At 38.5% G+C, this 13,507-nt stretch overlaps 1 protein-coding gene across 2 annotated transcripts in view; it reads right to left on the bottom strand.

Moving 5' to 3' along the window:
* RGN (regucalcin) overlaps window positions 1-13,507 on the bottom strand; it is a 28,281-nt gene that overhangs the window by 12,506 nt on the left and 2,268 nt on the right. The window lies entirely within an intron of this gene.

Raw genomic sequence — 13,507 nt, 5'->3', positions numbered from 1 at the left:
AGAAAAACGAAGTGGGAGGACTTACACTCCCTGACTTTGAAGCTTATTATAAAGCCACAGTTGCCAAAACAGCATGGTACTGGCACAAAGATAGACATATAGATCAATGGAATCGAACTCAGAATTCGGAGATAGACCCTCAGATCTATGTCTGACTGATCTTTGATAAGGCCCCCAAAGTCACTGAACTGAGTCATAATGGTCTTTTCAACAAATGGGGCTGGGAGAGTTGGATATCCATATCCAAAAGAATGAAAGAGGACCCCTACCTCACCCCCTACACAAAAATTAACTCAAAATGGACCAAAGATCTCAATATAAAAGAAAGTACCATAAAACTGCTAGAAGATAATGTAGCAAAACATCTTCAAGACCTTGTATTAGGCGGCCACTTCCTAGACTTTACACCCAAAGCACAAGCAACAAAAGAGAAAATAGATAAATGGGAACTCCTCAAGCTTAGAAGTTTCTGCACCTCAAAGGAATTTCTCAAAAAGGTAGAGGCAGCCAACTCAATGGGAAAAAATTTTTAGGAAACCATGTATCTGACAAAAGACCGATATCTTGCATATATATAGAAATCCTACAACTCAATGACAATAGTACAGTCGGCCCAATTATAAAATGGGCAAAAGATATGAAAAGACAGTTCTCTGAAGAGGAAATACAAATGGCCAAGAAACACATGAAAAAATGTTCAGCTTCACTAGCTATTAGAGAGATGCAAATTAAGACCACAATGAGATACCATCTAACACCGGTTAGAATGGCTGCCATTAAACAAACAGGAAACTACAAATGCTGGAGGGGATGTGGAGAAATTGGAACTCTTATTCACTGTTGGTGGGACTGTATAATGGTTCAGCCACTCTGGAAGTCAGTCTGGCAGTTCCTTAGAAAACTAGATATAGAGTTACCATTCGATCCAGCGATTGCACTTCTCGGTATATACCCGGAAGATCGGAAAGCAGTGACACGAACAGATATCTGCACGCCAATGTTCATAGCAGCATTATTCACAATTGCCAAGAGATGGAAACAACCCAAATGTCCTTCAACAGATGAGTGGATAAATAAAATGTGGTATATACACACGATGGAATACTACGCAGCAGTAAGAAGGAACGATCTCGTGAAACATATGACAACATGGATGAACCTTGAAGACATAATGCTAAGCGAAATAAGCCAGGCACAAAAAGAGAAATATTATATGCTACCACTAATGTGAACTTTGAAAAATATAAAACAAATGGCTTATAATGTAGAATGTAGGGGAACTAGCAATAGAGAGCAATTAAGGAAGGGGGAACAATAATCCAAGAAGAACAGATAAGCTATTTAACGTTCTGGGGATGCCCAGGAATGACTATGGTCTGTTAATTTCTGATGGATATAGTAGGAGCAAGTTCACAGAAATGTTGCTATAGTAGGTAACTTTCTTGGGGTAAAGTAGGAACATGTTGGAAGTTAAGCAGTTAGGTTAGTTGTCTTTTTCTTACTCCCTTGTTATGGTCTGTTTAAAATGTTCTTTTATTGTATGTTTGTTTTCTTTTTAACTTCTTTTTTCATACGGTTGATTTAAAAAGAAGGGAAAGTTAAAAAAAAAAAAAAAGATGCAGGGCCCCCTTGAGGAGCCTGTGGAGAATGCAGGTGTATTCGCCTACCCCACCTCCATGGTTGCTAACATGACCACAGACATAGGGGACAGGTGGTTTGATGGGTTGAGCCCTCTACCACAGGTTTTACCCTTGGGAAGACGGTTGCTGCAAAGGAGAGGCTAGGCCTCCCTATGGTTGTGCCTAAGAGCCTCCTCCCGAATGCCTCTTTGTTGCTCAGATGTGGCCCTGTCTCTCTAGCTAAGCCAACTTGAAAGGTGAAATCACTGCCCTCCCCCCTACGTGGGATCAGACACCCAGGGGAGTGAATCTCCCTGGCAACGTGGAATATGACTCCCGGGGAGGAATGTAGACCTGGCATCATCGGACGGAGAACATCTTCTTGACCAAAAGGGGGATGTGAAAGGAAATGAAATAAGCTTCAGTGGCAGAGAGATTCCAAAAGGAGCCGAGAGGTCACTCTGGTGGGCACTCTTACGCACACTTTAGACAGCCCTTTTTAGGTTCTAAAGAATTGGGGTAGCTGGTGGTGGATACCTGAAACTATCAAACTACAACCCAGAACCCATGAATCTCAAAGACAGTTGTATAAAAATGTAGCTTATGAGGGGTGACAAGGGGATTGGGAAAGCCATAAGGACCACACTCCACTTTGTCTAGTTTATGGATGGATGAGTAGAAAAATAGGGGAAGGAAACAAACAGACAAAGGTATCCAGTGTTCTTTTTTACTTCAATTGCTCTTTTTCACTCTAATTATTATTCTTGTTATTCTTGTGTGTGTGCTAATGAAGGTGTCAGGGATTGATTTGGGGGATGAATGTACAACTATGTAATGGTACTGTGAACAATCGAAAGTACGATTTGTTTTGTATGACTGCGTGGTATATGAATATATCTCAATAAAATGAAGATTAAAAAAAAAAAAAAAGACATTATGCTGAGCAAAATAAGCCAGGCACAAAAAGAGAGATATTGTATGTTACCACTAATGTGAATTCTGTGAAAAATGTACAATGTTTTATACTGTAGAATGTAGGGGACCTAGAGATACCAATTAGTGGAGGGGGAATGATAATCTAATAAGAACAGATAAACTATGGAGGGTAATCTCAATGTTATGGGAATGCTCAGGAATGATTATGGTTTGTAAACTTTCTTGGATATAGTAAGATCATGTTGGAAGCAATAGAGTTATTTTAGGTTTTTTTTTGCTCTTATTCCTTTGTTTTCTTAGGGGTTGTTAATTTTCTTGGGGTATGGTAGGAACATGTTTGAAGCAATGTAGTTATTTTAGATTATTTGTTTTTCTTACTCCTCTGTTTGGACATGGTTTATTAATTTTCTTGGGGTATGATAGGAACATATTGGAAGCAAAGTAGTTATTTTAGGTTATTTGTTTTCCTTAATCCATTGCTTTGTTTGAAATGTTGTGGGGTTTTTTTGGTTGTTGTTTGCCTGTTTGTTTTTAATTTTTTGATAAACAAAGTTAAAAAATTGAAAAAAAATCAGTAGAAAAATGGGAGTAAAAACTAAATGACAAATAGGGTGGGATGGGGGGATGGTTTGGGTATTCTCTTTTCACTTTTATTTTTTATTCTTATTCTGATTCTTTCTGATGTAAGGAAAATGTTCAGAAATAGATTGTGGTGATGAACGCATAACTATATGATCATACTGTGAACAGTTGATTGTATACCATGGATGACTGAATGGTTTGTGAATATATTTCAATAAAACTGAATTAAAAAAAAAAAAAAAGAACTGTGAGGGCTGTTTCCTCAGCCATGGTACCTACAAAAACCAAAGAACACTGAGTTCAGCCCCTCAGAATCTTGCCCCATGCACGACACCATCTTTTCTCATCAGTGATCCTTCCCAGGGTTTATATCAAGGAAACTATTAAACAGTCCTAATCTGGGTCCTATATTTTTAAAAACAACAGCTACCTTGTGTATAATGCAAATGAAAACTGCACTGATGGGGATAGGGATAAGGGGAAAGGGGGTTTTTTCTTAATTGGTATATAGTTTCTGTTTGGGGTGATGGAAAAGTTTTGGTAACGGATGGTGGTGAAGGTTGTACAACACTGTGAATGTAATTAACACACTGAATTATATATTTGAAAGTGCTTAAAATGGGGAATTATATGTGTTATATATGTTACCACAAAAAAAAATTACACTAAGACATTCTAGTTCCAGATAAGATGGTGTAAACACACACTAACTTTACTTTTCCACTGAACACAACTATCAAACCTGTACAGAATGCATGGCCCAGTTATTTGAAAACTCTGAAAAGTAAATATCAGCAGGCAGATCAGAGAAGTACACCAGAATTTGAAGTACCATTGAACTGGTGGTGAGTTCGCTATTTTTCCTCCAATATCTCCTAGCCTGAGCTCAATGCAACCTGAAACCTGAAGTGAGCACTGTGGTACATAGGGAGGTTCAAGAGAAACTTCTACTTCTGACTCGAGGAGCAGAAAAGGAAACTCCTGAAGTTCAGAGAGAGTGGGGGAAATCCCCCAGACTTTTTCCACTCCTCTTCTCTGTTTGCACATGCACTAGTTCCTAGGCAATTCTGCAGCAGGGGTAGGAACAGCAGAGAGAGTGGCTGGCAATAGGAAACTATAGGACCCAAAATTCTGAGGGAAGGGGACCTTCCACTCCATTTGGTGAAAATATACTTCCAAAAGGATGGAGCAAAACACTGTTGCTCTTATATTCCCTTCCTTTGTCCTGCTGCTGCTTGGCCCCAGAGGCAGCACAATCATAGAAATGGGTGGTTTCTGGATGAAGGAATGAAGACAGAAGCTCCAGGAAACTGGAAAGTACTGGGAGATTGTGAAGAGGAAAGATTGAGGAGCTCAGGGATGTGACCCCATAAAGCTGTTTGTCGTCTCCTGGGCTCATCTCCAATTTGCATATACATGGATCTGCTTCTAATTAGCATACCAAAGCTTTGAGAATAGTGCTAATGTAGATAACTCCCAGTTCCCAGACTGACCACTGAGTAGTACACATGTGGGACAAATCTTAATGGCACCTAAATAGAAAGAAGATTAGAACTTGTATCCTGAATCTAAACATATAGATTTCTTGATAAGACAAATATATCAACATTATCCATAATATTTAAACAAAACCCAGAGTCTCATAACAGTATATTCAAAAAGTCCAAGACACAATCTAAAATTACTTGGCAAACACAAAGAAGCATGAAAATCTCAACTTGCATAGGAAAAGATAATTTAAAAAATGTCAAAATTGATATGGCACAGATGATGGAATTATTTGAAAGGAATAAAGCAGCTCTTACAAAAATGCTTAAATGAGCAACTGTCAACAGTCTTGAAACAAAACTCAAAACAGAAAACATTAAAGAAGTAAAAGATATAAAGAATAACCAAATAAAAATTTTGGAAATGAAAAACAAAATAACTAAAATAAAAAACTCACTGGATCGATTCAATAGCATGCAGGGCAAATATATATATGTAAATTTGAAAAAGTAATGGCTCCAAACTTCTCAAGTTTGGGAAGAAGCATAAAACTATACATTCAAGAAGATGAGCAAACCCCAAACAAGATAAACCCAAAGAAACCTATACCCAGACATATCACAATCAAATTGCTGAAAACTAAAGTGAAATAACAATTCTTGAAAGCTGTACTGGTTTGAAACTGTTATGGCTCCAGAAGAGCCATGATATTTTAACCCAATCTTGTTGGTTGGAACCTTTTGATTGAGTGTTTCCATGGAGATGTGATTCCCCCAACTGTGGGTGAGGCCTTTGATTAAATTATTTCCATGGAGGTGTGGACCCTGACCATTCAGGGTGGATATTGATTAGTTCACTGGAGTACTTAAGAAAGCTCATGGACAGAAGGCTCTCAGAGCGCTGAGAGAGACATTTTGGAGAAAAGCTAAAAGCTGACACAGACCCAGATGCTTGGAGATACTAGGAAATGCAGACAGAAGGACGTTTGGTGATTCTAAGCTAAGAGATGAAGCCCAGAGTTTGCCCCAGAGAAGATGAGAGGACCCCCTGACACTTAGAAAGAAATGCCACAGGAGAACCAAGCAGAGAGCTGAGAGAAACTAGGAGAGACAGAAGGCCAGAGACGTTTTGGAAACAGCCATTTAGGAAATGCAACCTGAGAGCAAAGGACCAGCAGACACCAGCCACATTCCTTGCCCACTGACAGAAGTGTTCCAGATGCCATCAGCCTTCCTTCAGTGAAGGTATCCTCTTGTTGATGCCTTAGTTTGGACACTTTTATGGTCTTAGAACTGTAAATTTGTGAACTAAAAAAAACCCCATTTTAAAGACCAATCCATTTCTGGTATTTTGCATAACAGCAGCTTCAGCACACTGGAACAAAAGCAGTGAAACAAAAATGGCATATTACCTATAAGGGAACAATTATTTCAATGACAGTGGTTATCTCATGAGAAACCATGGAGGCCAGAAGAAAGAAGTGCATTTTTAATTTGCTGAAAGAAAAAAAGTGTCAACCTGAAATTCTATATTCAGTGAAAATAAACTTTGGGAATGAAGATGAAATAAAGACATTCTAAGATGAAGTAAAACTAAGAGAATTCATAGTTAGCAGACCTTCTCTAAAATAATTACCAAATGAAATTCTTTAAACAGAAGGGTAATGATACCAAAAGTTAGCTTGGAACATCAGGAATGAAAGAAAAACAACAAAAATAGTAAATATATGAATAAATGTAATAGATTATTTTTCCTCTTTAGTTCTTTAAAACATATCTGATGTTTGACAGTAAAAATTATAACACTTTCTAATATGGTTTCCAATGTGTGTGTGTGTGTGTGTGTGTGTGTGTGCATGTGTGTAAATACAACTATTACATAAAGAGATGAGGACAATTTACCAATTGAAGTGGTAAAATACTTACCCTAAATAGACTGTGAAATGTTAGCTACATATTTTGAAATCCTTAGAGCAATCCTTAAAAAGCTATACAGAGGACAAAAAAATAAATGAAAAATAGGGTGGGATGGGGGGATGATTTGGGTGTTCTTTTTTACTTTTACTTTTTATTCTTTTTCTGATTCTTTCTGGTGTAAGGAAAATGTTCAAAAATAGATTGGGGTGATGAATGTATAACTATATGATGGTACTGTACCAACTGGATTTAATTGACATTTAAAGAATACTCCATTTGACAATAGCAGAATACACATTCTTCTCAAGTGCACCTGGAATATCACTTAGGTAGAGTTGTGCAATCTCAGGGAACAGAGCAGAATTTTTTAAATGCAATTTTGAGATATAGTCACACACCATATAATCCATCCAAAGTATACAATCATATAGTTGTACATTCATTGCCACAATCAATTTTAGAACATTTTCACGACTCCAAAATAAAGAAAAATAAAGAAAAAAATAAAACAAATAAAAATAAAAAATTAAAATAAAAAAGAACACCCAATCCATCCCATACCCCTTATACCCCCTATATTTATGTATTTTTTATCATTATTTTATTACCCATCTGCCCATACACTGGGTAAAGGGAGAGTCAGTCAGAAGGTTTTCACAATCACATGGTCACATGATAAATGCTATATAGTTGCACAATAATCAAGAATCAAGTCTACTGGATTACAGTTCATCAGATTCAGGTATTTCCTTCTAGCTATTCTAATACACTAGAAATCAAAAAGAAATATCTATATAATGCATAATAACCTCCAGATTGACCTCTTGGCTCCACTTGGCCACTGAAACTTTATTTTGTTCCATTTCTTTTCCCCCTTTGGGTCAAGAAGGCTTTCTCAATCCCATGATGCCAGGCTCATCCCCGGGAATCATGTCCCATGTTGCCAGGAAGATTTACACCCCTGGGAGTCATGTCCCACGTAGAGGGGAGGGTAGTGAGTTTATTAGCAGAGTTGGCTGAGAGAAAGAGACCACATCTAAACAACAAAAGAAGCTCTCTGGGGGTGACTCTTAGGCATAATTATAAGTAGGCTTAGACTCTCCTTCGCAAGAATAAGATTCGTAAGAGCAAGCCTCAAAATTGAGGGCTTCACTTATTAAATTGGGAGTCCCTAATGTTTGTGACAGTATCAGGAATTCCCCCGGTGGGGAAGTTTAATATTTCCACATTTTTCCCCAGTCCCTCAAGGGGACTTTGCAAATGTTTTTTTTTTAATTTTCTGCCCAAAATACTCTGGGATGTATTGGGGGTATTACATTAACCTGTACAGAATAACAATATCTCATTCCCTATTCTAGGTTCTATGTGATTATGTTGTTTAAATAAACTGACTATACAGGTTAAATTAGATAGCGTGCTACAGAGAATATAAACTTTGTACCAAATAAATATCTCTTAAAAAACAGTTAACCTCAGGAATAGAGCTTACAATCTAGGAAACTTTACAATAAGCCTTATTGAACATTCTGTACTCCTGCATCATCGACCTGCACTGTCGATTGCCCTATCTCTGCCCATGTTCTATCCTGATAACCTATGCTCTCAAATTCAGTTCTCAGCATTTGCTCATTTTAGTTAGTTTATATTAGTGAGCCCTTACAATATTTGTACTTTTGTTTCTGGCTTATTTCATTCAACATAATGTCCTCAAGGTTCATTCACCTAGCTGCATACCTCACAACTTCATTCCTTCTTGTAGCCACTCAATATTCCATTGTATGTATACACCACAGTTCACCCTTCCGTTCATCAGTCAATGTACCCTTAGGCCATCTTCATCCATTGCAAATTGAGAATACTGCCACCATAAACACCAGTGTGCAAATGCCCAATCATGTCCCTGATTTCAGTTCTTCCAAGTATACACGAAAAAAAAAACAAAAACAAAACAAAACAGGGCTGCAGGACCATATGGTAACCCCATATTTAGCCTCTTGTGGAACCACCACCCTGCCCTCCAGAGGGGCTGCACCAGTCTACTTCCCCCAGAGCAGAATTTAAATATAATGTATAGACTGGAAAGCTTATCTGCTCTACCATCCTCCATCTAAAAGAAGGGCAAATTAGAGGAGGAAAATGGACTAACGATGGGAAGCAGGACATGGACAGGATGAATCACCCCCCTCACTGGGGAGAAGGATGTTCACTGAGCAGTTTCCTGCAATAGGGCAGTTGGGTTTGTTTCATTAATATTCCTCCACACTATTCACCTCACAGAAAGGGATGCCTGTAACATGAATGTAAATCCCATGCTGCTTGGAAAGGGCTCTTTCCTTAGTGGGAAAGGATAACCTAGAACCCTGGGTTATGCATTCTTTTTTTTAAATTTAATTTTATTGAGATTGTTCACATACCATACAACTATCCAAAGATCCAAAGTGTACAATCAATTGCCCACAGTACCATCATACAGCTGTGCATCCATCACCACAATTAAATTTTTTTCAATTTTTAGAACATTTTCATTACTCCAGAAAAGAGATAAAAGACAAAAAAAGAAACCTCAAATTCTCCCATACTCCTAACCACGCCTCCCTCCATTATTGACTCATAGTATTGGTATAGTACATTTGTTACTGCTGATGAAAGAATGTTAAAATATTGTTAACTGTAGTACATAGTTTGCAATAGGTATATATTTTTCCCTATATACTCCCCTATTATTAGTTTTTAGTTATAGTGTCATACATTTATTCTAGTTCATGAAAGAGACTTCTAATATTTATGCAGTTAATCACAGACATTGTTTACCACAAGATACACTGTTGTATACAGTCCCATATTTTAACCTCCAACTTTCCTTCTGGTGACATACATGACTCTAAGCTTCCCCTTTCCACCACATTCACACACCATTCAGCACTGTTAGCTTTTCTCACAATGACATGCTACCATCACCTCCGTCCACTTCCAAACACTTAGGTTCAACCTAGTTGAACACTCTGCTCATAATAAGCAACTGCTCTCCATTCTTTAGCCTCATTCTATATCCTGGTAACTTATATTTCATGTCTATATGTTTACACATTATAATTAGTTCATATCAGTGGGACCATGCAATATTTTGTCCTTATGTGTCTGACTTATTTCACTCATTGTAGTGCCCTCAAGGTTTCTTCATCAACCTGTTTTTTTAAAGATGGTTTTGTTCACCCACCATACATTCTGCCCTAAATAAACAACCAATGGTTCCCTGTATAGTTACATATTTATGTATTCACCACCATCACCACTATCTATATAAGGACATCTCCATTTCTTCTACAAAGAAGGAGGAAGAGTCAAAGAAGGCAGAGAGACAAAAGAAAAAGAAAAAGAAAGAAGAAAAAACATGAAAGCTAAAAAGCTACAAAAGGAAAGACAGAATTAAATGGAAGTAGAATAAAAGAGTCAGACAACATCACCAATGCCAAGAGTCCCATCCCTCCCTTATGTCCCCCTCTTATAGGCATTTAGCTTTGGTATATTACCCTTGTTATATTAAAGGAAGCTTAATACAATGTTTCTGTTAATTATAGTCTCTAGTTTGCATTGATTGTATTTTCTCCCTATTTTACCACCCTATTTTTAACACCTTGCAAAGTTGTCATTCATTTGTCCTCCCTGATGTAAAAACATATTTGTACATTTTATCACAATTGTTAAGCACTTTAGGTTTCAGGGAGTTATACAGTCCCAGTCTTTATCTTTCCTCTTTCCTTCTGTTGTTCCACATGCCCCCAACCTTCCTCTTTCAACCATACTCACGTCATCTTTGTTCAGTGTATTGACATTGCTGTGCTATCATCACCCAAAATTGTGTTCCAAACCTCTCACTCCTGTCTTTCCCTATCTGTCTGCAGTGCTCTGTTTAGTATTTCCTGTAGAGCAGGTATCTTGTTCACAAACTCTCTCATTGCCTTTTTGTCAGAGAATATTTTAAACTCTCTCTCATTTTTGAAGGACAATTTTGCTGGATATAGGATTCTTGGTTGGTGGCTTTTCCTCTTTCAGTATCTTAAATATATCACATCACTTCCTTCTTGCCGCCATGGTTTCTACTGAGAAATCCACACAAAATCTTATCAAGCTTCCTTTGCATGTGATGGATCACTTTTCTCCAGCTGCTTTCAGGATTCTCTCTTTGTCTTTGACATTTGATAATCTGATTATTATTAAGTGTCTTGGCATAGGTCTATTCAGATCCATTCTGTTTGGGTATGCTGTGCTTCTTGGATCTGTAATTTTATGTCTTTCATAAGAGATGGGAAATTTTCATTGATTATTTCCTCTATTATTGCTTCTGCCCCTTTTCCCTTCTCTTCTCCTTCTGGGACACCCATGACATGTACACTCATGCTTCATGTGGTCATTTAATTCCCTGAGACATTGTTTATATTTTTCCATTCTTTTCCATATCTGTTTTTTTGTGTGTAGGATTTCAGGTGTCTTGTTCTCCAGTTCCTGAGTGTTTTCTTCTGCCTCTTGAGATCTGCTGTTGTATGTCTCCATTGTGTTTTTCATCTCTTGTGTTGTGCCTTTCATTTCCATAGATTCTGCCAGTTGTTTTTCCAAACTTTCAATTTCTACCTTATGTTCTCCCAGTGTTTTCTTTATAGCCTTCATCTCTTTTGCTGTATCTTCCCTGAACTCCTTCATCTCTTTTGCTGTATCTTCCCTGAACTCATTAATTTGGTTTCTGATTTGATTTAGCATATTTCTTTGAAAGTTTTTAATAGACTGTTTCAGCAAAGTGAAATAATATCTCAACTGTATCTTGATTGAGGTGTGAGTGTGTTCCTTTGACTGGGCCATATCTTCATTTTTCCTAGGGTAGATTGTAGTTTTCTGTTGGCTAGGCATCTGGTTTCCTTGGTTACGCCAATTGGATTTTCCCAGACCAGAATGGGTTCATATCTCAGAATGGGTATATATTCAGTTTCAAGTCTCCCTGCGGGTGTGTCTTAGAGATTGACAGACTTTCCTGTGAGGTCTCTAGCTGCTGTGCTTTCCTAACCTGCCCATTAGGTGGCACCTGGCAGCCTGTTGCTCCCGACTGGTGTAAGGAGGTGTGGCCCCTTCTGTTTTGGCTGTTTTCCCCCAAGCTCTGGGATCTGGTTCTGAAGGGAAGGTGGGTAGTAGAGCTGGGTCCTACCTCCTTTCTCTTAGGGAAGATACACCCCCTAGGGAGTTATCACGTGCATTTGAATAGTGCCTTTTGTCTCTCTGACTCTGCTATCTCCACCCCTGTCTGGGTCAGAGCACTGAGAACTGAAAATGGCTGTGGCTCTCTCCTCCGAGCCCCTCAGTTTGAGAGAGAGAAAAAAGGACCGAAAGCCCCCTTTTAGAGCCAGTACCTGCCCCCCCAGTTTCACTCCTTGGCCAGAGGTAACATCTGATCTTCTGGGTTCCACCTCCCAGGACAGATGAGTCTTCTGTTTCTTTAAGGTCAGTCATCACTAAAAGCCTCTGTCTGCTTGTTGGGGGTTTGTAGCTTGTATTGAGCAGTCCACGTTTATTAATTAAATCCCCAGTTGGAGCTGTACTGAGGAATATTCACTTGTTCAGAGATTGCTGCTTTCTACCACAGCGAGGTTTTGCAGCTAAGTCTGCCATGGGGGGAGGGGGCTCCTGGCTTGGATCTGCAGTTTTTACTTACAGATTCTATGCTGGGATCTCAGGCATTCCTCTCAATCCAGGTTGGTGTACGGTGTATGGATAGTCATAGTTATCCCCCAGCAGTTATTCTAGATTATTTACTAGTTGTTCCTGGTTGTTCACTAGTTGCTCCAGGGGACTAACTAGATTCCACTCCTCTCTATGCCGCCATCTTGCCCTCTCCTCCTTGCATTCTTATCTTGTAGTGAGCACAGATCAGATCCTGGATGTGGTGAGCCCTTTAGGGAAGTACCACTCCGAGACTCCATCTGGACAATCAGATGACCCCACCTTTTTCTGGGCCAGGGAGACCTCTAAGCACCTGTTAAAAGCTATGAACTTTGCAGGAAAAAAAAGGTTCTCAGGTACTTCTGGAAGTCACATACCACCAAAAGGTACACTCATGATGACACCTACAGGTTTAAGGGGATCTCCCGAGGCCTAGGACTCCAAGTTAAGAACTCAGGCCCCTGAAAACATCTTAATTTTGTCTCACAATGTGTCACAGAACTTCTAGCATAAGATGAAGAGAAAATCAATTTCAACAGGAGGTAAAGTTTTGTATTTCTTTAACTTGCAGAAATCACTGGGAGAAGGACTTCCAGTAGATTACATTTTTAATCGTTCATCCTGTTCTGGACTTTATCTGTGGTTGCATAAAGCCTGGGAAGACAAGAAACAATCTGTACCCAATTGTTCAGATCTCACCTGTTTCCCATATTGAAAGGAGGGAATGGGGCCAGGACAGCATGTCTAATGATGTGAGGTGGCAGTGTGGGGTGGTGGAAATAACAGGGATTTAGAATCAACTTTGATTAATTAATTAGGTTGCTGTGAGGAATGGTTAATTAGATATATATGTGAAACACATTATCTAATTAAAAACTGTAGTTAAAGGTTATTTAAAGTTGTATATAAGTCATCCTTCAGCCATCATGGTGAAGACTGGTTCCAACAAGAATCATCACATAAAATTATTGTCTCAATGTTAAATTTCCTTAAGTTAATAACTGTACTGTGGTCATGTAAAAATGTGCCCTTTTCCTTGGGAAATCCACACTGAAGCATTTTAGGGGTAGAGGCACATGATACATGCAACTTACTCCCAAATGATTCTGGAGAAAAATATGTCTATATTTATAGAGAAAGCAAATGATAAAGCAAATGGAACAAAATGTTAACAATAGGTGAATCTAGGTAAAGGGTATACAAGGTGTCGTTTGCACTAGTCTTATGTTTCTTCCTGAAAATCTGAAATTATTTCCAATT

Source organism: Choloepus didactylus, chromosome X, assembly GCF_015220235.1.
Source record: "Choloepus didactylus isolate mChoDid1 chromosome X, mChoDid1.pri, whole genome shotgun sequence".
NCBI lineage: Eukaryota > Metazoa > Chordata > Mammalia > Pilosa > Megalonychidae > Choloepus > Choloepus didactylus.
The sequence above is the reverse complement of the archived record's forward strand: the minus strand, read 5'-3'. Positions and strand labels throughout refer to the sequence as shown.